General features: G+C 52.1%; 1 protein-coding gene across 1 annotated transcript in view; it reads left to right on the forward strand.

The window, feature by feature from the left end:
- Positions 1–22,175, forward strand: part of EPB41 (erythrocyte membrane protein band 4.1) — an 81,227-nt gene that overhangs the window by 9,318 nt on the left and 49,734 nt on the right. The window lies entirely within an intron of this gene.

Genomic DNA, 22,175 nt, shown 5'->3' on the forward strand with positions numbered 1-22,175 from the left:
GACCTTTCCCAGCCTGTGTCTTTGAATCAGACGAGTCCAGGGAAACCACCAGGTAGTCCAGATTTAAGGCAAAAATCTCACTATTCCATACCATTAAGGAGCTTTTTGGAAGAGATCTCAACGCCGAGACGAGGGGGGAGCTGCCCCATCCTGCGTGTTTTGGCAGAGCTGTGCCGCAGACAGAGAGAGGAGAAGAAATAGCAGTGAGAAGCGTGTTAATTTGTCTAGAACATGGGATTTGGCTCCCATTTAGCACGGGTGGCCTTGGTGTGTGAGCGGCTCCCTTGGTATGTACTTAGTGAAGGCTTCAGCACAGGGTGAAGGTGCCGCAGCCAAGGTGTGCATGAGCCCTGATGAAGAGGTGGGATCATACAGGCAGTTGCTCGTGATGCAGGTGGAATAATGTGCCCAAGAGCTTAATTCTCCTTGGGACACGAACAGGGGTGCCGCAGTTCCTTGTCTCTTCTGGGATTCGGTGCTCAGAGCCGGTCGGGCTGGCAGCAGCCTCACTGGAGCCACAGGGAAGCTCCAACGGGAATGTGGGGAGCGTTTTGCTCTGCGGCACATGGCAGCAGGAGCTGGACAGCTCTGCTGGGTGAAAAGAACTCGTAATTTGGCTGTAGGCGAGGAAAACGCACCCGGTGCCGGGTCTTGCACAGGTCTCCTGCAAGGTGCTCCTATTGCTGTACATTCCCCTGCGAGGCCGAGGGGTTTCACTGCTGGAGCGGGTGCTCTCCGTGGGCTGAGGAAGCTCCTCGGTTCCTATGGCGTTGCGTTTAAATAAATAAGCACCATCACGGCCCCCGTTCCTCCCTCAGGAGCTGGGCACAACTTTCTCCGGGAGGCAGCGAGCTGTATTTAATATCTAGGTCATGGCGGGAGGCGAGAGCCGCCGCTGCTCCGCGGTACCGGCAGCCTGGGCCCCTCCTGCGCCTCTCGTACAGGTTCCGCCCGGCCACGGATGATCGCGGCCCTTTTCCTTTTCCCCCTCTCTCCCCGCATCGGTTTACGGCCGGGCCGTGCTAGCGGGCACCCCGCCGCGTCCCCCTTCCCCCCGGCCGCGGTGTCGCAGTGCCCGGGCTCGGCGGCTGCGGGCGGCCCCTGAGGGAAGGGAACGGGCGGGGGGGGGGGGGGGGTGGCGGGAAGCGCTGAGGGGGCGCGCGCTCCCGCTCCCCCCTCCTCCTTCCCTCCCTCCCCACCGACCGCGGTTTCCTTTCCACCAATAGCGAGGCGGCGCTGACGCCCCGCCCCTTGCTTTCGGCCAATGGGAACTTACTACAGTGTTGTGGGAGGCGGGGCTGGCCGGGAGAGGGGCAGAGCGGCGGCGGCGGGCGGCGGCAGCGGCGGCTCCGCACGGGCGGAGCGGAGCGGGCCGGGCCTGGGCCGGAGCCGCAGCGGAGCGGAGCGGGGCGGCAGGACCCCGGGGTGCCGCACCGGGGGGCTCTGCGCGGCCCGGTAAGTGCGTGTGTGCGCCCACGGCGTTATCTGCGCGCGTATGGGTTTTGCACGGGGTGTCCGTGCGTGCGTGCGGGGGGTGTGTGTGTGTGTGCGCGCAAACGGCGTTATCGGTGCGCGCCCGCGGTCTGCGCTGCCGTGTAAGTGCCTGTGTGGTTTTGTGAGCGGTGCCTGTACGCGGTGGGTCTGCACGCACGCGGGGAGCGTGTTCGCGTGTGCGCGGTGTGTGTGTGTGTGTGTGTGCGCGGTGTATGTGTGCGTGCACAGTGTTCATGTGTGCACGGTGTATGTGCGTGCACAGTGTTCATGTGTGCACGGTGTACGTGTGTGTGCACAGTGAGTGTTCATGTGTGCACAGTGTATCTGTGTGCGCGCAGTGAGTGTTCATGTGTGCACGGTGTATGTGTGTGTGCACAGTGAGTGTTCATGTGTGCACGGTGTGTGTGCGTGCACAGTGAGTGTTCATGTGTGCACGGTGTATGTGTGTGTGCACAGTGAGTGTTCATGTGTGCACGGTGTGTGTGCGTGCACAGTGAGTGTTCATGTGTGCACGGTGTATGTGTGTGTGCACAGTGAGTGTTCATGTGTGCACGGTGTGTGTGCGTGCACAGTGAGTGTTCATGTGTGCACAGTGTATCTGTGTGCACACGGTGAGCGTGTTGATGTGTGCACAGTGTATTTGTGCTTGCATGGTGTGTCTGTGTGCATGTTTGGTCTGTGTGCACTGTGCGTGTAAAGGATACATGTGTGTGGATTTGAATGTGCACGCGTGGTCTGCACTCGCAGTGTGTGGTGTATCTGGGGTGCACGGTGCGTGCCACTGTGGTCTCTCCATGCATGCTCAGTGTGTGTGTGCACTGTGTCTCTGCGCACAGAGCTCTCTGTGGGGTGTGTGTGTCATGGAGAATGAAGCCGAGAGGCCGAGGCTCAGCTGGAGACAGGTATTGTGGGAGTGAGGAACAGGGACACAGCGGGATAGTGGGACCCAGCACAGGGGAGCTGACACCCAGGGTCCCCCCTTGCCAGGGCTGCTGGTGGCCAAGCCAGTGTCTGCAGCTCTGCCCAGAGTCCATTGTGCAAGAGGAGGAGGAAGGAGACATGGTGGGGAAGAGCCCTGGACTCTGCACACCGGTGGAGCTTCACTCGCCCACCCGTGGGGCGACCATGGGTGCCGTGGTCTGGCTCTTTCCCAGCCGTGCATCCCACTTCCCTCTGAATTTCACCTCAAGAAATCACCTCAGCCCGCTGGGGAGCAGCGCTCTTCACCTGCAAGGGTTTTCCACCAAGGAATACTTTTATTCTTTATCTCCAGCAAGGCAGCATTCACAATGACAACGACCCCAAAAGGGGTTGGAATGAGTTAAAATAGCTCCTTGCCCACATCTGTGAGTGCCACCTCTCCGGAGTGTCATGGCTTAAAGTGTTTCTTGGGGAAAAATAACTTATTCCCCCTCTTTGTGGTTTGGGGGGGTGGGGTGGTGGTGGTGGCTATTTTTGGGCAGGGGCTGTGGGCGTGTAAATGTTTAGTTAAGATTTGTATGTCCAGAGAAAATTCCTTAGAGACTGTCCCAGTTCTGCGGCAGATGTTGTGCTGGAAATGATAATTTGATTATAAGTCAGTTTTGTGTGGTGCTATTTAATGAAGATACTGGTATAAATACTGAGAAGCAAAGTACAATCTTATTTCCGAGCAACCAGTTTTCCCCTTGCCTTGCTCTTTGTATTTAGGGTTTGAAGGCTTTCCGGACATGCCAGGTTTGGTTTGCCTGAGTGAGGTAGATCTGGAGAGCTGGTCCTTCCGATTAGTTCATTCTTATTTCCCAGTTAAGTTACTGAATGTAAAAACAATCCCTCTAAGCTTTGAGGGGAGGAGGATACGGCTGCGTGGTGGTGGGAGACACAGCGGAGCTCCGACCTGGCTGTTCATCGTGGCAGTGTGCTGGAGTGCAGTTCCTTTCACAGCTAGCTGATGCATGTGTCCCTGCTCTCTTCGCTTGGAATGTTCCTTTGTGGGGGTGCTGGGTTTATTTTCTAATGGCTGCCACAACTGTATTTTTAATTCCTTGAAGGTTTTTCCTGTAGGGGTTTGGTGACTGGCACCAGGGCTGTCCTGCTTGTGGTATATGTCAGGTGCCAGTGCTACCTGATGTCTAGTTTTTGGCATCATGGTGCCAACCTCTGGCGTCTTCAGTTCTGTTTCTGTGGCAATTTGGAGCACTGGGTGTGATTTCAAAGCCAGTGGGGTCCTTTGCGTCTCTCTGCTGACATGGCCTTAATAAAGAAGGGGAGGATTTTCTAGGATTCCCATGGACAGACATAATCTGCTGCAGAAGGTAAATACCAGGATAAACATAGTGCTCCTTCCCTCTAAAACTCACTTGGAGCCTTAGGAAACGGAGCTAATGATGATGATTTTTTTTAACACAAACACATTAATTGCTTCCTATATCAGTTTATTTGAGAAGCACAGGAATTACCTGTGTTTTCATCTGAGCTCACGTTGCCGTTGAAAACAGACTGTTACTGGAAGCAAAAGCATTTGATGGGAAGGCAGCACCTCTCTCCAGGGCACTCCTGCTCTAGGCAGGGGGAAGAAGGACTCTCCTCAGCCTCTTCCAAAGCACCGTATGTTCTTAGAGCCTCAGAATGCTTTAGACAATGATCCTCCAAATGTGCAGCTCCTGTCTCTGGCGATGTGCTGCCAAGTGCCCGAGCGCTCTGCGGGAGCAGACACACTGTTTTCACTTGACAGCATTTCATTTTCAGAAAGTGGTGAAACAGACCTGGTCCGAGGGCCAATTTGCTGCTTGCTGAGCAGATACTGGATTGATGGGGGTAGCTGGTATGTACGTGGCTTCTGTAGTAAGCCACCATGGCTACTGATTCATTCACTAGTGATCAAAGTGCTGCCGTACTGGGGTTGCTTGCAGGCTTCCAGCTATGGGATGTTGGGATGCTCTGTGTGCTTTGATATGTTGATGGGTAGATGATAGTGTTGGGAACGTGGCATGTAAAATTCTGGAATGAAGTTGTATGTACCGAAGTGTTGCTGACGAAAGGCTCAGAGGAATCCTGGATTTTTGGGGTCAGCAAGTAAAGCTCCAGCTCTTCATCTTCAGGGCTGTTCAATTGGCTGTGTATCCACAGGCCCTGGCCAGGAGCTTCTCATCCAGCACCTTTCTTTGTGCTCTCTAATGAGCGGTGTTTGAGGAGAGCCTCCTTCTTTAGGGGACCCGTTCTGCTGCAGGGCAGGTTCGTCTTCATCCTCTTACTGCCACATTGCATCTATTTCTTGGAATAAGCCCTAGGAGCTGGTGCTGCTTGGGGATGCTGTGTCCATGGTGGGAGCTCTGGGCTCTCCCCTGGTGTCCAAACTGAGGGATCACCTGCAGTAGGGAATCCCAGTCGGAGCGGGAGTGCTTCCCACCCCACTGTAATGGAGGCATGCGTGGGTCTGTGGATGGGGAGCTTGAGCTGGGCTCTTTGTGTGCTGCGCTGGGGTAGCGCCCAGCTTTGCTCCAGTTGCTGAAGCTGCTTTTGCATTCATGGGAGTAAGCTGTGATGAATATCGGAGTGTTGCTTTAATTCAGTAGTCTTTGAGGGGCCTGCAGCAGCCCTACAAATGCAAATAATTTCCTGTTATAAACCTTATTTTATGCCTTTAAACTCCACTGCAGCTCTATTGGCTTCCTCCAAACCATGCTTCACCCCCATGGAACTTTTCTGGAGCGTTAAGGAATGACAGGCACTCAGATTGTTCAGCCTCAGAGCTGTGTTTTGTTGCTGTCATGCATCTCTCCAGGGGAGCTCGACGTGACGCTTTGCATCTCGAGTGGCAGTTGCGCTCTGGGCTTGGGGGTCTTCTGCAGTGGTTGTTCTGCTTTCTTGGAGCTTGGTTTTGCTGCGATGTGTGTAGATTAAGCAGGCAGCTAGATGTAAAGATTTCACCTTATACTTCTCATCTGCTGCCCTGTTTTGATCAGTACTGTGGTTCCTTAAGTTGCAAAGGGCAGTACGATGCGGCAGAGCAGGGATTTATCTTTGTCCGTTGGATGGATTAGGTGGGAATGGTTGTGGCTTGTGCTTAATCCAGATTAATATTATTAGTTTCTTTACGCTCAGTCGGTTGTTTACGCTGTTTTCTGTTGATGTGAATTCTTGCTTGTCTGATGCTGCTGCCATTATGTATTAAGAGCAAATACTTTGAATTTGTTTGCTTAGATGGACTCAATCTCTTTTACCCTAACGAAACAGTTCAGTAAGGAGGAAAACTGTGTGGGCCAGGGCTGTGTGTTATGAGCAGTTGTACTCTCCCAGGGCACATTCCTCCAGACCCCGCTGTGTTCCTGAGATGGGCTTCTTAAACAAATTGGAAGTGCTCAAGGCCAGGTTGGACACAGGGGTTTGGAGCAAGCTGCTCCAGTGGAAGGGGTCCCTGCCTGTAACAGGGATTGGAACTGGATGAGCTTTAAGGTCCCTTCCAACCCAAACCAGTGAAATTCCCACATCAGCTTTAGCTGCTGTGCTCAGAGCAAATGTCTGCAGCAGTGGTTTGTAATTTATAATTCATTAAGTTGCACAGCACTTGAACTCTGGTGCTCTGGGAGGGGACCGAGTATTTTGGATCTCCCTGATCTTGATGCAGAGCCTGGAAGGGGCAGGAAAAACAGCAGATCCAGGGAATGTTTCTGTTTGCAGTGTCTTTGATGGTGGCAGAGCTCTGTGGGTGGCCGCTCATGTGGCCATGACCATGGTGGTGTGTGCTTCACTCCCTCCTGTATCTTTGGAGAGGGGTCCATTCTGTCCTTTGCTGAGGTGAGTGCTGTGGGATGTCAGCTCATGGCAGGTTCACACAATGCAATAACGTTCTCCATGGCCACCTGAGGAAACCTGGACCCAGACTTGGAAAGGAGCCTTTGCTCTGTCCAAACTGAGGTTCTTCCTACAGCCATCAGGTCAACCTGAGTTGTAACAGCAGCAAAACACCCCATGGATGGAGCCTGCGGCTGAAAGCAGGGTTTAGGAGCAGCAGGAGAAGATTTGGGCTAGTTAGCTGTTGCTCTGCGAAACACAATTCCTTTGAAGCCACGAGTCACCCGTTGGAGGCTGATTATCCCCCCCCTTTCCCCACCCCACATAATGCGCCTGGGTGAGAGAGATAATTAAAAGCTTTTAGTTAAATAAATAACGAAACCGCTCACGTGGCTTTCGAGTAGAATTGTGGAGTCACACACTTGGAGTAGAAGATGGTGTGTGCTGCTCCTGTCCTGCAGCATCTCCTCTGCCTTTCAGGCCCAGCACAGACCAGCCTGGTCCTGGTGTGGGATTGCAAATGGGCTTTCCCCCCTCAGGGCTTTGTGTATCACTAAATATAAGAGAAAGCTGCTGCTAAGTGGGAGCACTCCTGTCCTATTGTGTACAGAGCCTCAGGCTGTATTTATTTCCCACTATTCAAGCTCTTGCTCCAAAGACAGGATTAGTAATTCCCAGTTCAGATGAATCAAAAGCTGGTCTTTGCCGTTTGCTTGTGAGCTGGGGCTGGATGCTCCGGGCCAGGGAATGGTGGAAGCATTGAGGGGTAGTTTGGTTTGATCTCTTAGACATGGAGCAGGGTAGAGCACCTTCTGTTCAAGGCCAGGTTCTGCCTGTGTGAGCTGCCTGCAGAGCCTCAAGCCAGGCACTCAGAATGAGGAGCATGTAGCTGGGGACCATTCCTTAGGCAGAAGCTCTTCCCTGTGAGGGTGCTGAGGCGCTGGCACAGGGTGCCCAGAGAAGCTGTGGCTGCCCCATCCCTGGCAGTGCTCAAGGCCAGGTTGGACACAGGGGCTTGGAGCAAGCTGCTCCAGTGGAAGGGGTCCCTGCCCGTGGCAGGGCTTGGAGCTGGATGAGCTTTAAGGTCCTTTCCAACCCAAACCAATCTGTGATTCTATGATACAGAATATATCATAGCTATCCTGGTGGCGTCACCTGGATGTGCCCATCATTTGTTTAGACACAAGCCGTGGGGCCCCTGGAGTGTGTGAACAAGATGGGAAAGAGCTCTTGCAGCCACACAGTTTTGCCAGGTTCATTACACAGGTCAGCGGGCTTCAGCCTTCAGGAGTTTGCTGAAAAATCATGGGATACTGTAGAGGATGGGTGCAGGATGGAACCCGGAGAAGGGGGTTTGTCTGTGGTGAAGCTAGTGATGGCATCAGCATGGGAAGGGCGTGCTGCCGGCAGCATGGGGCAGTGGCCACGGGCTGAGTTTCTCTGACCTCAGCAGCGCCCGATACCGTTTGCAGCCTGTTTCATTAGAGGAAATAGTTTCTTTAGACTTCTCGTTGAGGGTTGTTGTTGTTCTAACTGCTGCTTCTGTTATTTCCCTCCTGCCTACCTAGATGCTGTCTTTAAAACAACCCTGCTTCCTTTGTTTATGGGCGGCAGTATCTGGTTTGTTTGCTCCCACCTATCTCTACACTTCCCTTCCCTCCCTGAGGAAAGGGTGGAATAAAGCTGGAGTTGGCTGCTGAGGCCATGTTGTGCCCATCTCTGCCCCTCTCTGCAGCATGGTTTGGGATGCTGCACCCGCTTGTTAGTAATGAGAACCCGAGGGACTAGCAGTGCCTGAGCGTGTTTGTCTCGGAGCTCCAAGAATGACCTTTTCCTGCTGCTTGCACCATGGAGCAAGTCTTTTTGTTTCTATTTTATATGGCTTCTGAAGTGAAATCCTTTGAGTAGTTGGTACCTCCCATCCCTTCAGTTTTGGGGCAGTGATGAAGAAAATACTCCTCCTCTTGGTTGCTTTGAGGTGCACTCGATCCCCACCAGCAAACACCCACCTGAAAGGTGTTAGGTTGCAAACCAGCAGTGGTGTGACCAGTGTCATCGGCCTCGTGTTCTACAGCTGCTGCTCTTGGCTTACTTAAAGATGGAGATTGACTGTCTTCATCTGACCTGATGATGACAAATGGTGATATTCCTTTTGTAAAGATGTAGCTTATTAGAGAAAGAGCTCCCACCACATGATGAATAGAGAGGGGAGAGCTCAGGAAAGCTGACTCTATTAGTGCCTCCAGAGGCAGGAATGGGGCTGGATAATGAACTTGAGAGATGACTCCAGCAAAGCAAGGAGGCTTGCAATTACACTGAGATTGGGTATTTTACTGTGATGCTTTTCTTGCAGCTTTATTTCTTTCTAGAATTGAACTGAACTCCCCACCATGAGCATTGTCTAGTTAATACACCGGGGCGGGGGGAAGGAAGGAGATGTTCAGGCTGGGTTTGACCCTTGCAGTGCTAATCACGGAAAAGGCAGGTGATACAAACAGGCTGGTGGATGGATGGAGCAGCCCTGAGAAGGACTTGGGGGGTGCTGGTGAAAGAGAAGCTCCCCATGACCTGGCATCAGTGTGTGCTTGAGCCCAGAACCCCCCCCCGTGTGCTGGGTGCACCCCCAGGGCGTGAGCAGCAGAGCAGGGAGGGGATTCTCCCCCTCTGCTGCGTTCTCAGTAGCTTTGGGCAGGCTGCTCCAGTGGAAGGTGTCCCTGCCCGTGGCAGAGGGTTGGAACTGGGTGAGCTTTAAGGTCCCTTCCAACCCAGACCACTGATTCTATGAAATGCAGTGGGCTTCAACCTTATTCTCCCTTTTCTTGAGGATTTTGCACAGCTGCATCTCTCGCAGGGATCGGTTCATTGCAGACACAGGTGAAGTGAGCAGCAGAGCCGGCGCAGGGAGCCTGCCAGCACCCTGGAGATCCATCACTCACAAGTTCAGCTGGTTGTGAGGTTTGCACAGAGCTGATACGGGGTTCGCTTTGTTCTCTGGCTCAAGCTGCTGGTGGAAGTGGTTGCACATTAACTCCTTCTCATCACACACAGTTGTAAATCGCCCAGGTAGCAGGAGCAGATGCAAGAAGCCCTGAGCTCTGTGTGCTGAGCTCTGCCTGGGTCTTTTGAATTGAAAAGAGGGTTGTAAGGAGACAAAGATCTCTGCCCTTTTGATGCATGCACTATAAAATCAACTGAAAAAACTGTGGATAGATTGTGCTCATTTTGGAAACCTGAAACTCCTGACTGGCAAAACCCCAAGTAGTGATTAGTTATACTGAAACTAAAGCTTGATTAATTGTAACTTGTGTAGCAGTTCAGCTTTACCACTAGAAAAACATCTCAGGATAGGTGAAGAACATTTGTTTTTTGTCTAAAAGCACTTGTTCTAATAGGGCTTATCATAATCTAGTGCAGGCGGAGAGGGTATAGGCTGAGTTGCAGCGTGCATCTGTGAAGTATGAGCTTGGTGTGTGAGCTGTTCATGTGTTTTTCGAGGCCCTGCTTATTATTCCCTTCTGAATGCCCTGATCCACTTCAGTAGAAACACTCCCTGAGAAAATACTCTGAGACATTTCTTTAAAACAGAAAACAAGTGGAGAAAAGCACAGGCCTCTCTGTGTTCCTTCAGCTGGAAAACATCCTCAGGAGCAGCAGTGTTTAGGATGGATGAAAGCAGTGCAGACATGGAGCCAGCTGCACCCCATGAAGTTGAGCATCATCTCGACATCCCTCCATGAGCCAAGCCCAGCAGTCGCTCAGTGCCTCCTCTCTGGAGGAAACAGCAAGCAGGGAATGTGCACGTTTCATCTGCTCTCTGAGTTAATCTCCAGGCAGTGCTTTCCCACCCATTTGCTGTGCTTTTGCCTACTCATGAGGTGTTCCATGGGTGCAGCCAGTTGGGATGCAGCACGTCAAGAGATGTTTGGGAATGAGTCACTAGAGCTCAGGATGGGGCAAGCTTCTGGAAAGCAACCTCGGAGAACTCCAGGCTTTGCACAAGCTTAAAATTGAGGGTTGTCTCCAAGACACAAGCAGATCCCAGACCTCCTGATACTAGCAGCTATGAGCTCCTAATGGTGCTTTGGGAAATAATGCTTGAGGTTTGTTGCTCTTTTTTAAAGCCAGATCTGTCTTTGCTGCTTGAAACAAGGAGTTCTCTTTTTCTTTTTAATGCAAATTTGAAAAAATTCGGCTTGGAGTAGTGCAGATACTTGATTATAATTTGATAATTTGTCATGCAAGTGATGAGTTGGTGTGGTACCTGCTATGGCCCCTTGTGGTTTGTCAGACTGTAGTGATGATCGTACATGGAGTGATTAATGGCTTGGGTTGGAAGGGACCTTAAAGCTCATCCAGTTCCAGCCCCTGCCACGGGCAGGGACCCCTTCCACTGGAGCAGCTTGCTCCAAGCCCCTGTGTCCAGCCTGGCCTTGAGCACTGCCAGGGATGGGGCAGCCACAGCTTCTCTGGGCACCCTGTGCAAGCGCCTCAGCACCCTCACAGGGAAAAACTCCTTATTCATTGCTGCATAAAATGAACTCCTTTTGTAAACCAGCAGCTCACGGAATGACCACTAATTGATTTAATTGCCACTCTTAATATTAAACATGTTGTGGCATTAGAAAGGCAAATTCTGCTGCCCCACTGTACTTGACTGAAGCGGCCCCTGATGCGCATGAGTTGTCCCTGTGCAGGCACATCCCTGATGTGAGTAGTTCATGCCACCACGGTGGTCCCTGTTCGTGGTCCAGAGTGGTCTCCATGCCCTGTTCCTGAGCAAGCCTCCAATGAGAGAGGCTTTTTTTTTTTCCCAAAAAGCTTGTGTTTGGCAAGGGCTGGAAGCAGAAATGAAGACAGAGAAGTGCTATTTACCTGTTTATTTTGATTCTTGTATGTAAAAGTCTAGCGCTGCCCTTCCCTGCTGTTGCTAAGAATGAGTTTTGCAGTGCTGTTTGTGAAACAGTCTGGAAGTGCATTGCACAAGGAGAAACACATGTTTTGAGAAAAGAATCTAATAGTCAATTAAAAAAAGGGTAGATAATTGTGGTAAAGCAGTATTTCCTTCTGGCATGCGGCAGTTTGACTCAAGTGGCACTGCGTCGCTCCTTTATGCAATACAGATCTATCCGTAGAAAGGAAAAGAGACCAAAGTTTATGGGCCCTTTCTCCTAATCTGACAGAAGGGTCTCTTGCACCGGGGTGGTTATTAAATCTGAGCAATGCGAGTTGCAAAATAACTTCTTGTGCTGCTGTCTGCAGATGCCAATGTGTCTGAGAAGCCTTTGCAAGATGCGATGTTTCCTGCTCTTCTCTGGGCTGAACCAGCCCAGCTCACTCAGCCTGGCTCCAGAGCAGAGCTGCTCCAGCCCTCGCAGCATCTCACCCACTCATTCAAGCAAGTCCAGAGGTTCAGCCTGGAGAAGAGCAGGCTCCTTAAGGGGAGACCTTAGAGCAGCTCCAGTGCCTAAAGGGGCTGCAGGAGACCTGGGGAGGGGCTTTGGGCAAGGGCCTGTAGGGACAGGCCAAGGGGAATGGCTTGAACCTGCCCGAGGGGAGACTGAGCTGAGCTCTTAGGCAGAAGCTCTTCCCTGTGAGGGTGCTGAGGCGCTGGCACAGGGTGCCCAGAGAAGCTGTGGCTGCCCCATCCCTGGCAGTGTGCCCTGAAATTTCCACGTTAACATCCCCACTCCTCAGCTGCTGCTGTGTTCTGTGGAATGCCAAAGAAGAAACCAGACTTTTAGTGCTGTAGTTGCACAGGAATCTGAGAGGCTGGTGGAGGCTGCTGAGATTTGGGCATTGAGGCTACAGTGAGCTCTGCTCCTCTGCTGTTCCACCAAACCTGCTCTTCTAGCACAGGGCTGTTCATCCACCGCCGAGACTCAGAACCTCTGTTTCTTGTCCCAGAGGAGTGGCTGGTCCTGGCTGTGGGTGATTTGGAAGCGGAGCCTCCAACGCTGCCAGCAGCAGCCTCCTGCGCAGGGAGCTCTGTAATTAACATTGGCTCTTGAGCACTGGGTAATTGTGAGCAGTAATTGGATGGCAGCTTAAGAACGGGAGCATGGTTAAATCAAACAAACAGGTTTGAAGTCCTCATGTCAGCAGGTGAAGCTCCTGGGAAGTGGCAAATCCCCATGGCAATGACTCGTGCAGTGAGCAGGGTCTGTGTGGAACACAAGCGTGCTTCAAAGCAAACCCAGTGAAACCAAAGCGTGCAGGGGCAGAGCAGGAGCAGGATCTTCTCCTCCTTCCCACGTGCTGGAGAGGAGACACCACCCAGTAAGGCAGGTATTTTTTAAGCATCTCCCTTGCTTAGGAATCATGGGATCCCAGACTGGTTTGGGTTGGAAGGGACCTTAAAGCTCATCCATGGGCAGGGACACCTTCCACTAGTGCAGCTTGCTCCAAGCCCCTGTGTCCAACCTGGCCTTGAGCACTGCCAGGGATGGGGCAGCCACAGCTTCTCTGGGCACCCTGTGCCAGCGCCTCAGCACCCTCACAGGGAAGAGCTTCTGCCTAAGAGCTCATCTCAGTCTCCCCTTTTCTCGTTTAAAGCTATTAAATAAGGAATAAGATAATGACATGTTCTAGGTGTGGGGTTGTCATTCACTTCTAAACAGTTTTGCTACTCGGTCAGTTTGGGGAGCTGGCACAGGGTCAGGCTGCTCTGTGTGTTGTCTGTCTTTGCTGTTTACTCTGAAGCCTCACTTCTTGCCTCTGTAAGGGCTGTAAAACCCAACCTGTGTGGTTTTACTCTCATCTTCTGTACTGTCCTGCTAGCAGCTCACACCAGTGAGGAGGTGTCTCGGATCAATCCAAACCCTGATCAGACCTTGTTTGCGTGTTCATTATATTCATCTTATGGAGGAGCAGGCACCCATTTACCTCCAGCTTGGGTATCTGTGCAGAGAAGCAGAAGGGAGTGCAGAGGAGGTGGGTTTAAGAACGTGTTTGTTGGAGGAGTTCAGAGCCACTCTGGCACGAGCCGCCTGGCCGGGAGCTGGGGTGAGCTCACGGCTGCTTTGTGCTCCCTCCACTCTTTCACCCTGGCCTCATTGGAAGGGTCTCCTCATGGCTGTTTTATCCTGAACAATGATATCGACAGAGCTTGCAGGAAAGAGGATTTGTGTGGCATTTCGTTCCCTTGTGCTGCCTGAATGTGGGTTTCAGCAATATTGTTGTGTGGCTCCTGCTGTCAGCAGCACAGTGAAAAGAGGAGCTCACTTGTCTGGTATTGTGACGGGGGGGGCTCGCAGCCTTTCTGCAGCAGCATTTTAGCTGGGTCTCTCCATTTGGCCTTCAGTACTGGGTGCAGGGCAAGACCGGTAGGGTTTGAGTCCGAAATACTGAGGGTAATAAGGTTTATTCTTCATTTTCTACTGAGTTTGATGCTTGATAAATACCTGAGCCATGCTGAGTCCCCAGGAGTCTGCAGAGCTTTCAGCAGTGGATGGAGCAGTGTTGGGCTCAGTGAGGCTTTAGCTGTGCGTGAAGCAGTTGCACAACTGGGATTTAAATATAAAAAAGGGAAAAATAAGCAAAGCTTCTCCAAACCAACACGCAGTTGTTCCTATAGCCCTTGTATTGTTGGCTGCGTGTGTGCACACACTGCGCACGCTCTGAATAGAGGAAGGATTATTCTGAGACCGGGCTTGTAAAAGAAGTATCAATGGGATGGTAAATTGTGTGCACAAGACAAGTAGCTTATCCAGAAAGCAGTGCCAGCCTTGCCTACCTGTTATTTTAACAGGGAGGTACTTAAACCAGCTGCTTTCTGCATAGACTTCATCCCTGTGACAGGAAGTATGTTGTCTTACCCGGCCTTTCATTCATCTTAAAGCCCTGCAGTGCTTAAGTCAGGAGCTGTTTGCTGGTGTCTTCTCAGCTGGTCAGTGGCCAGCAGCGTGCTGCTGTGCCATGGGGCTGGGTACTTGCACTGCTGGCACTGGGGGAAGCTGGTTCCAATGTCACAGTGCCTCTGCTTCCCCAGCACATGGGGCTGCTGTCTGCCTGCATGTCTTCATGCCCAGGCTCTCCTTAATGCCCGCAGGGATGTAAAGCTGTTCCCGGTGTGGAGGTTAATGCAGAATGAAAGGGAGAAGGTTGAAAGGGCTGCAGAGTTGGATCTGTTGGATCAGCAGAACTAAGTGGCTGGAGAGGAAGGTGCTGAGGTCTGTTATTCAGAAATACAGGGGCTATCCAGGAGCACCAGTGCTCAGGAGCATCCAGAGCATCCAGGTGCTCAGCCCTAATTCTGTCCTCCTGGTGTGCTGGGTGGCAAAAGTGAGAGTTGAAGAAGTACAAAATACCTCTTGAGAGCTGCTCAAACAGCAGTGCTGGTGTGTGTTCAGTGAAACCAAAATCTGCAACACCCTTCCCATACCAACCCACTCGTGCGGAAAGGAAGGCAGCACCGAAAGTAGGAGCAAACAGCCCCTGTGATGTGGTGCAAAGGGAGTTTCTGCTCCCCTCCCTCAGGTACTGAGGGTGAACGCTTCCTTTTTCCTTTCTGTAGCTTGAAGAAAGCAACATTTGTGCATATTTCCTGCATGCGAATGATGACAGCGACCCTGAACAGGAGGGCTGGGACAGGAGCTGAGCAGAGAGTGATGCAGGAACCAGCAAGGATGCTTTGGGTCTCCAGCAGTGCTAAAACCCCTCACAATACCATAGAATCATCCTTCCCACTATTTAAATCTATGTTCTCCCTCCCCCCTGATGATATTTAATATCCTGGTTGCTCTTTGCTGTTGTTGAGAGGCCAGGATGAACGTGGAGCTCAGCTGCCGTGTCCTGGGGAGCGATTAGAGCATTAGGCTGAGGGGTCCGTGTAGCAATTCAAAGGAAGAGTGAGCAGACATCCCTTGGGATAAGCTGTAATGGCTCCATGGGCAGGCAGAAGGTGTCCATGTAATTAGTTTGGTTCAGCAGCAGAAGTGGTGGTAATAAAGTGCTCACTGGGTATTTGCTCTCCCAAAGGATCAAAGGGATTCCTAACAGCTGAGATACTGAAATGGTGTGATGTTGTCTGCCTTGAACTGACCCACCGAGTGGTGATGTACCGACGTAACTGGGTTAGGTACTGAAAGCATGGGATCCCAGACTGGTTTGTGTTGGAAGGGACCTTAAAGCTCATCCAGGTCCAACCCCTGCCATGGGCAGGGACCCCTTCCACTGGAGCAGCTTGCTCCAAGCCCCTGTGTCCAACCTGGCCTTGAGCACTGCCAGGGATGGGGCAGCCACAGCTTCTCTGGGCACCCTGTGCCAGCGCCTCAGCACCCTCGCAGGGAAGAGCTTCTGCCTAAGAGCTCAGCTCAGTCTCCCCTCGGGCAGGTTCAAGCCATTCCCCTTGGCCTGTCCCTACAGGCCCTTGTCCAAAGCCCCTCTCCAGGTTTCCTGCAGCCCCTTTAGGCACTGGAGCTGCTCTCAGGTCTCCCCTTCAGGAGCCTTCTCTTCTCCAGGCTGCCCCAGCCCAGCTCTCTCAGCCTGGCTCCAGAGCAGAGCTGCTCCAGCCCTCGCAGCATCCCCATGGCCTCCTCTGGTCCTTATTGAGAATATTGCCTGAAATAGTAATGTTTTAGATGCAAACCTCTAGTAGCTGCTGCTACAAGCAGACTGCGAGTGGATTCTCAGTGCTGTAGTCACCTCGTGCTTAAATCCTCATAGAAACAGGTGATTATTTAATGAAAATCCCATTTCCAAGCCGTGAGCGTGTGCTATTGAAGCATCTGGAATGCCAGGATGTGCCTTCTCCCCGCTGGCAGTGTGGGAAAGGAGTTTGATTCAAAGCCATCTCAGTGCAAATGGGTGTTTGTAAATGCGTTGCATCAGTTGTGTCAATGGGTGTAATTAAGGAATGAAGACTGCTGCACACCCCTAATTAAGGGGATTAAAAACTAAAGCTGCCTCATTTCACTGCTGGCTGGAAAAAGCAAACACACAGACTGGTGGCAGAGGCTGCTGGGCCCAGCCTAGGCTTGGGCTTGCTGCGGCCGCATCTGGAACCGAAAGAAGCAGCTCCTGGGGAGGTGACGGGGCTGAGCTGCTCAATGGGTTGTGCATGATTGACTGCTGAGTGCAGGAGATGCTTCACTGCTGCTTCACTCCCTCCCTTCGGTTTCTCTTCCTGGTGGGCATGGGAGGGTTTCCATCCCCTGCCTGGGGTGCAGCCTCAGGGAGGTCACAGCCATGTCACCCTCTGGGCTTGGTTAGGGCGAGCCTAAGGTGGCACAGGCTGTGCCAGCCCTGCTTGTGAGTGCTGCCTTTAGTTTAAATGTTGGTCAGTTATTGTGCATCTAATAAGGTAAAAATAACTGGTGCAAGCGGTTATTTTTAATGAATCTGGGTGTTGTACCAGGGTGTGGCTGATGGATTTGAATGCAAATTGTCTTGCAGCCCTAGAACTACAAATCAAACCGTTCAGAGCCATGTCCCCAACACAGCAGAGGAGAAGGTGTCCAGTTTTGGGCCCCTTGTGTACAGTTCTGGGCTTCTTAGTACAAGAAAGACAAGTTGTTGCTGGAGAGGGTCCGGCGGAGGCCACAAGGATGCTCAGGGGTCTGGAGCATTTCTCTCATGAGCAGAGATTGCAGGAGCTGGGCCTGGCTGGTCAGAGAAAAGCAGCCTGAGAGGGGATCCCATCAATGTCGATCAATATCTCAAAGGTGGTGCCAGGAGGATGGGGCCAGACTCTCTCCAGTGGTGCCCAGCAACAGGACGAGGAGCAATGGCCATGAACTAACACACAGCAAGTTTCACCTCACCATGAGGAAGGACTTCTTAATACTGAGGGTGTCAGAGCCCTGGGACAGGCTGCCCAGGGGGGTTGTGGATTCTCTCTGGAGACACTGAAACCCACCATGGACACGTTCCTGTGTGCCCTGCTCGGGGTGGCCCTGCCATGGCAGGGGTTGGACACGATGATCTCCAGAGCTCTCTTCCAACCCTGCTGGTTCCATATGGAGCCCACGCCAGTGAGCGGAGCCATTGATGCCTGCTGCAGGGCAGCAGCAGGCGATGGAGCCTGGTCAGAGCTTTCAGCATCCAGCATCTTTCTGGCTCTCGGAGCTGCAGCGGGATGTACTTGGCGGGTGCCTCTGTGTGTGTTTGTGTGTGCATGGGGGGGTATTTATCTTGCAGGCAGCTCTTCATCAAAGGAGCCTGCAGGTCCCTCTGGGGTTCTAATTATAGCTTTGGTTGGGAAACAACCAAAGGGAAAACGACAGAAGCAAAAAGCACTTTACCCCTTGTGCTTGAAAAACTGGAAGGAAGGAAAATGAGCCCTGTTATGGTAAACCTTGAGTGTAAATGAGGCACAGTGTGAGTAAACACATCTGTGTTCAGGCAGGGATAGAAAAAAAAGCCTCATGAATAATGCATGACAGAAAATCCTATTGATTTGATGGGGATCTATTGCTTCTTTCTGTTGAACTGTTGCTCTAGGAAGTAGTGTGCTGCTAGAGGGAGAGGCATGGGGCTGGTTAGATCACCTCTGTTTTGCTGTCACTGTCACCAATACACCTTTAGCGCGCGGACAGGAGAGGCTGTGACGGAGTGACCTGCTGGGATGATGGCCTTGGCTTTGCTCTCTCGTGATGGAGCTGCTCACTTGCGGTGCTCTCACAAGCACACGGGCTGCACCGTCCCCACTGCTCCTGTTTGCACAGATTGCTGGTGCCTGCCTGTTCCATGGTGCCGGGCTGCCCATGTTCCCTGTCTCAGTGCCAGGGAGCTCCAGGATGCTCTCTGCTATCCGCTGTCTGCACCAACAGCTCCCCAGTGCCCCCGGATGGGGATGGCGCCTGCGGTCCCTCCCTCCCTCCTTCCGCAGATATGGGCTCCTTCTGCAGAGGAGGGCTTTGGTGCGACTGCTGCCTGTGAGGCCGAGCTGCTCTTTCCTCCATGGGGATTTGCTTTGGTTGGGTTGTTTGGAGGCTTGGTGGTACAGAGGGAAAGCTTCGTCAGAGCCGTGCATTGGAGGCAAAACTGTGTTGTTCCTGCTCGCGCCTCTGTTGAAGGGGAGCCCCAGGAGTGCTTCTGCTGCTCGCTAAGGAATAGGAAGCAACACTTGCATTAAACCAACAGTTTTCTTGGTCTTCTCAGGAAATAACTGCTTTGCTCTTGCCTTGCAAGATGAGGAGGAGTCATCTATGAGCAGCTTTGCTGTGCTGGCAGCCTGGTGCATGCGTCTGCCCCATGGGGCTCTTCTGGGTCCAGCAGCTCCAAGTGAGGTTTCTTAACAGCTCCCACATGGGCAGCCTTCCCAAACTCGTTGCTGTGGACAAGGCTCTGGTGACAAGCACATGCTTTAATATGAATTTCAGCACCTTAGCACTGAGCAAAGCCTGCGTTAGGAATTCTGTAGCATCCAGGAGGATTTCTGAGGATAGAGGGGAGGAGCTCCTTGCCTCCCTTCGGTTGTAATGCACTTACTGCTCCATTTAGTCAGGTCATTTTATAAGCCCAGTCTTCAATTTGCCATAAATGATTTGCTTTCAGCAGATGGTGAGCTACTATTTTTTGCCCTCATTTCAATAGGAAAGCTCCACGATAGCAGGAGATGAACGAGGGGCACGGTGCTGCCGACACGCAGCACATCACGAGGGCTGCTGAGAATTAAATCCGGGCGGTTGTAATGTGCCATCTGTTTTGTGCTGGGGGGGTTTATTTTCCCCCTGAAGGCTCCTGTTAGCCTCCAGCATTGCTGGCTGAGCAACAGCATCCCTTTTGTTCAGGACCCAAAGAGCCAGCACAAAAAGATGATGCGTGGGTTATAAACAGGGGTTATAAAACTCCAGCACTTATTATTGCTCTTATAAAAGGTATCAAATACATCTTGAAAGGGTCTGGTGCTTTACAGCCTTTCAAAGCTGTTTGAATTCCTTATAGAGAGGCTTACTGCGTTTGGAGCTCTTATTTGGTGTAAAACCACCCCAACCGAGCAGCTTTCTGCTGTGTATTTCTAACTGTAGTTACAAGCATGTGTAGGATGCGTAACTCAAACGTATGCGGGGTGAGTCCTGCTCGTGGCAGCTGTGGTTTCCTCCTCTCTCATACACAGACGTAGGTCTGTTGCGCACACACCATGTCTTGAGCCAACTGAACTGCCAGCCTGTGCTCCCTGTTCCAGAGCTTCCCTGGGGAATTCTGCACTTTCGCACCGTTATGAAATGGGAAGGAGCGCGTTTCTGTTAAAAGTACCCCCCCGCTTGCTGAAACTGTTTGATTTTTGCCTATTTGGGGCAGAATTCCTCTCTCTCGTTGTCCCCAGCCCTGGCTGGAGCAGCAGTGTTCAGTGAAGCCGTGGTTTTGGGTAGGAAGGTCAAGACAGTTTGTTCCTGCAGCGTGATCACCATTATCTGGCGCTGGGCATTGCTGTGCAACGGTTTGTGCTTCCGAGAAACGAACCTGCCCACGGGAAAGTCCTTTTTCTTCTGTCTCTGAAAGCCTAAAGCACTGACAATTAGGCTATGGCGTGAGCCATGCGTTGTTTTTCCAGGCTTGGAAACAGGGATAAGTAAGATTTTCCTATGACTGCAGTTTTTTGTGTGCCTTAATAAGAGAGACTGGAGCGTGCTGACAGGTAGGAGACAGTGATAGACACGAATCTAAATATTAGTGTTTCTTTGAGCCTCTATAACTTGTCATGAAGCAACCCAAATGAGCAGCATCCTTATTTCCAGAGAACTAACACACCATCACTTAATGACAACCTTCCAGGAGCATGTGCACAGTGAGTAATTTGGCACCCTCCAGGCTTGATGGCTTTCTTGACAGCTCCAGGGATCTGTTGAGCTGCTCTAAAACCTGGGTTGCAGATGAACCGTTGTGCAGGCTGGAAAAGGGGAATGGTTTGACTTCTCAAGGCTAGGCTGAATGGGGCTTGGAGCAAGCTGCTCTAATGGAAGGTGTCCCTGCCCGTGGCAGGGGGTTGAAACTGGATGAGCTTTAAGGTGCCTTCCAGCCCAAACCAGTCTGGAATACTGTGATTGAACACCATTGAGCTGTTGCACTCCTTTTAAGCCTGAAGTCTCTATTGGAAGGATTTTGATGCAGAAAAGCAGGGTGTGATATTAGAAACATAGAATGTTGTGTGCTCTGCACAGCCTTGCTGTTGGGCTGAAGCAGGGGTGAATTGCTGTGGTTGAGGGGGGGGGTCTCAGGATATTTGGGTGGCTGGGGGCCGTGCTAGGACAGCAGGTTCATAAGATACCCCTGCAGTGGTTTGCCTTGACGTTGGGTGTTCAGAGTTACCTTGTAAGAAGAGACATGGGGCTCCCTCCTGCTGCCAAAGCACTGACCTTCCCGGTGGTGCTGTGGGACCCCAGGAGGTCCAGGTCCTTCTCAGGGGGCTGCTCTGGTGCAGGGGAAGGGGGATGAAGCCTGTTTGCCTTCTCCCCACAGGCTGCTCTGGGTGTGTTTAATTACCTTCAGCTTGCTTCCTGTTGTTAAGTTCTTCTCATCCGGAGTAGGATGTTCTTAAACTTGACAATGATTAAATATAAATATGTGCTTGAGCTGTTTTCCAAAGGGATTCTTTCCTGCGATCTCCATGTGGGATCATAGCTGAGTTTGGCTGTGGTTTGGTTATCACCGTGGCGTCAGATGCCTTCTCTGTGCTCGACTTGTGAAGAGCTGCCTCTTACAGGCTCTCTGTCATCGAACCCTCATCCTCTACCAGGCAGACCCCCCAAACCCAGCATTTCCTACGTGGCAGCTCAGAGCAGAAGTGAGCAGCGCTGTTTGGGTCCTCCCGCAAGAGCAGGGCATCCTCCTCCGGCATCCAGGGAGCTCCCAAGGGCCCCGCAGGCTCTGCAGAGCTGCCCTGTGGGATGGGGATGGGGATGGAATAAAATGGAGTTAAAGTAAAAACCTGCTTGTGGTGTGGCTGTTGCAGTGCCCTCTCCAAGTGGGGTCTCACAAGAGCAGAGCAGAGGCGCAGGATCCCCTCCCTCAACCTGCTGCTCACGCTTAACGAACATCTCCGTGCAGCAGAGATGCTCTTTGGTTTTAGATGATCCATCCTCTCAGTTACGTGCGTTGCCTGCAGAGCTCTGGGTTTGGTTGAGAGCTTGGGGAAAACCATTTCAAAGGGAGGGAACCAGCTACATCGGAGAAGCACACTTGGGTCTTGCAGCAAGAGGTTTGCTGCACCCAGGGAGTTATTGGTGCTGGCAGGTAACTGCTGCTAGGAGATGTTTAATGGGAAGGGAAAGGCTCCTGTGTGCCCATCTCTGCAGCCCCAGTCCTGCCGAGGGGTCTGGCCAAGCTGTGCCGTTGTTCCTGGGGGATGGAGGAACGACATGGAGATGTTTGCTCATCGCCGGTGAGAGCCATAGGCGGCCTGCATTGAGAATGGTCCGTGACTGCAGCTTTGAAGCCTAAACAAGTAAACATCCCTTGTTCTGGAATTGTTGGGATTTAAAGAGAGAAAATGACGTCCAGAGGAAGTGTTTGTTTGTGGCTGTGGACTGTCCCTCCTGTTTACTGCGCCTGAGAAGAGCTGCTCTTCAGCAGTCATCATCTCACCAGCCTCCCTCCTGCCTTCAGCAAAGCAATGTGTGTTCTGATAACGGTTCCTACAGATGTATTGATTCAAGGCAAACACAGTGGGGAGCAGCTACAAAGCAGCTACAAAACAGCTATAAAGCAACTACAAAGCGGCGCAAAGCAGGCTGCTGTGGCAGCTGGTGCAGAAGGGAGCTTGCTGCTGTTGTGTGTTCGTGGTGGGACAGCTTTGCAATGCATCCATCCTGCTCTCAGGAGCTTAGTCCTGGGAGCTGGCCATGGGCACTCTGTCCTGCGCCACGGGCTCGGGGTGATGGGGGTTTGTCATTCCTTGCACTGCCTGGTAGCAGCTCTAGGAGGTTTTGGAGAGCTGGACTTGGAGGGCTCTCAGTAGGGTGTGATGC

The sequence above is a fragment of the Lathamus discolor genome, chromosome 18 (genome assembly GCF_037157495.1).
Source record: "Lathamus discolor isolate bLatDis1 chromosome 18, bLatDis1.hap1, whole genome shotgun sequence".
Classification (NCBI taxonomy): Eukaryota; Metazoa; Chordata; class Aves; order Psittaciformes; family Psittacidae; genus Lathamus; species Lathamus discolor.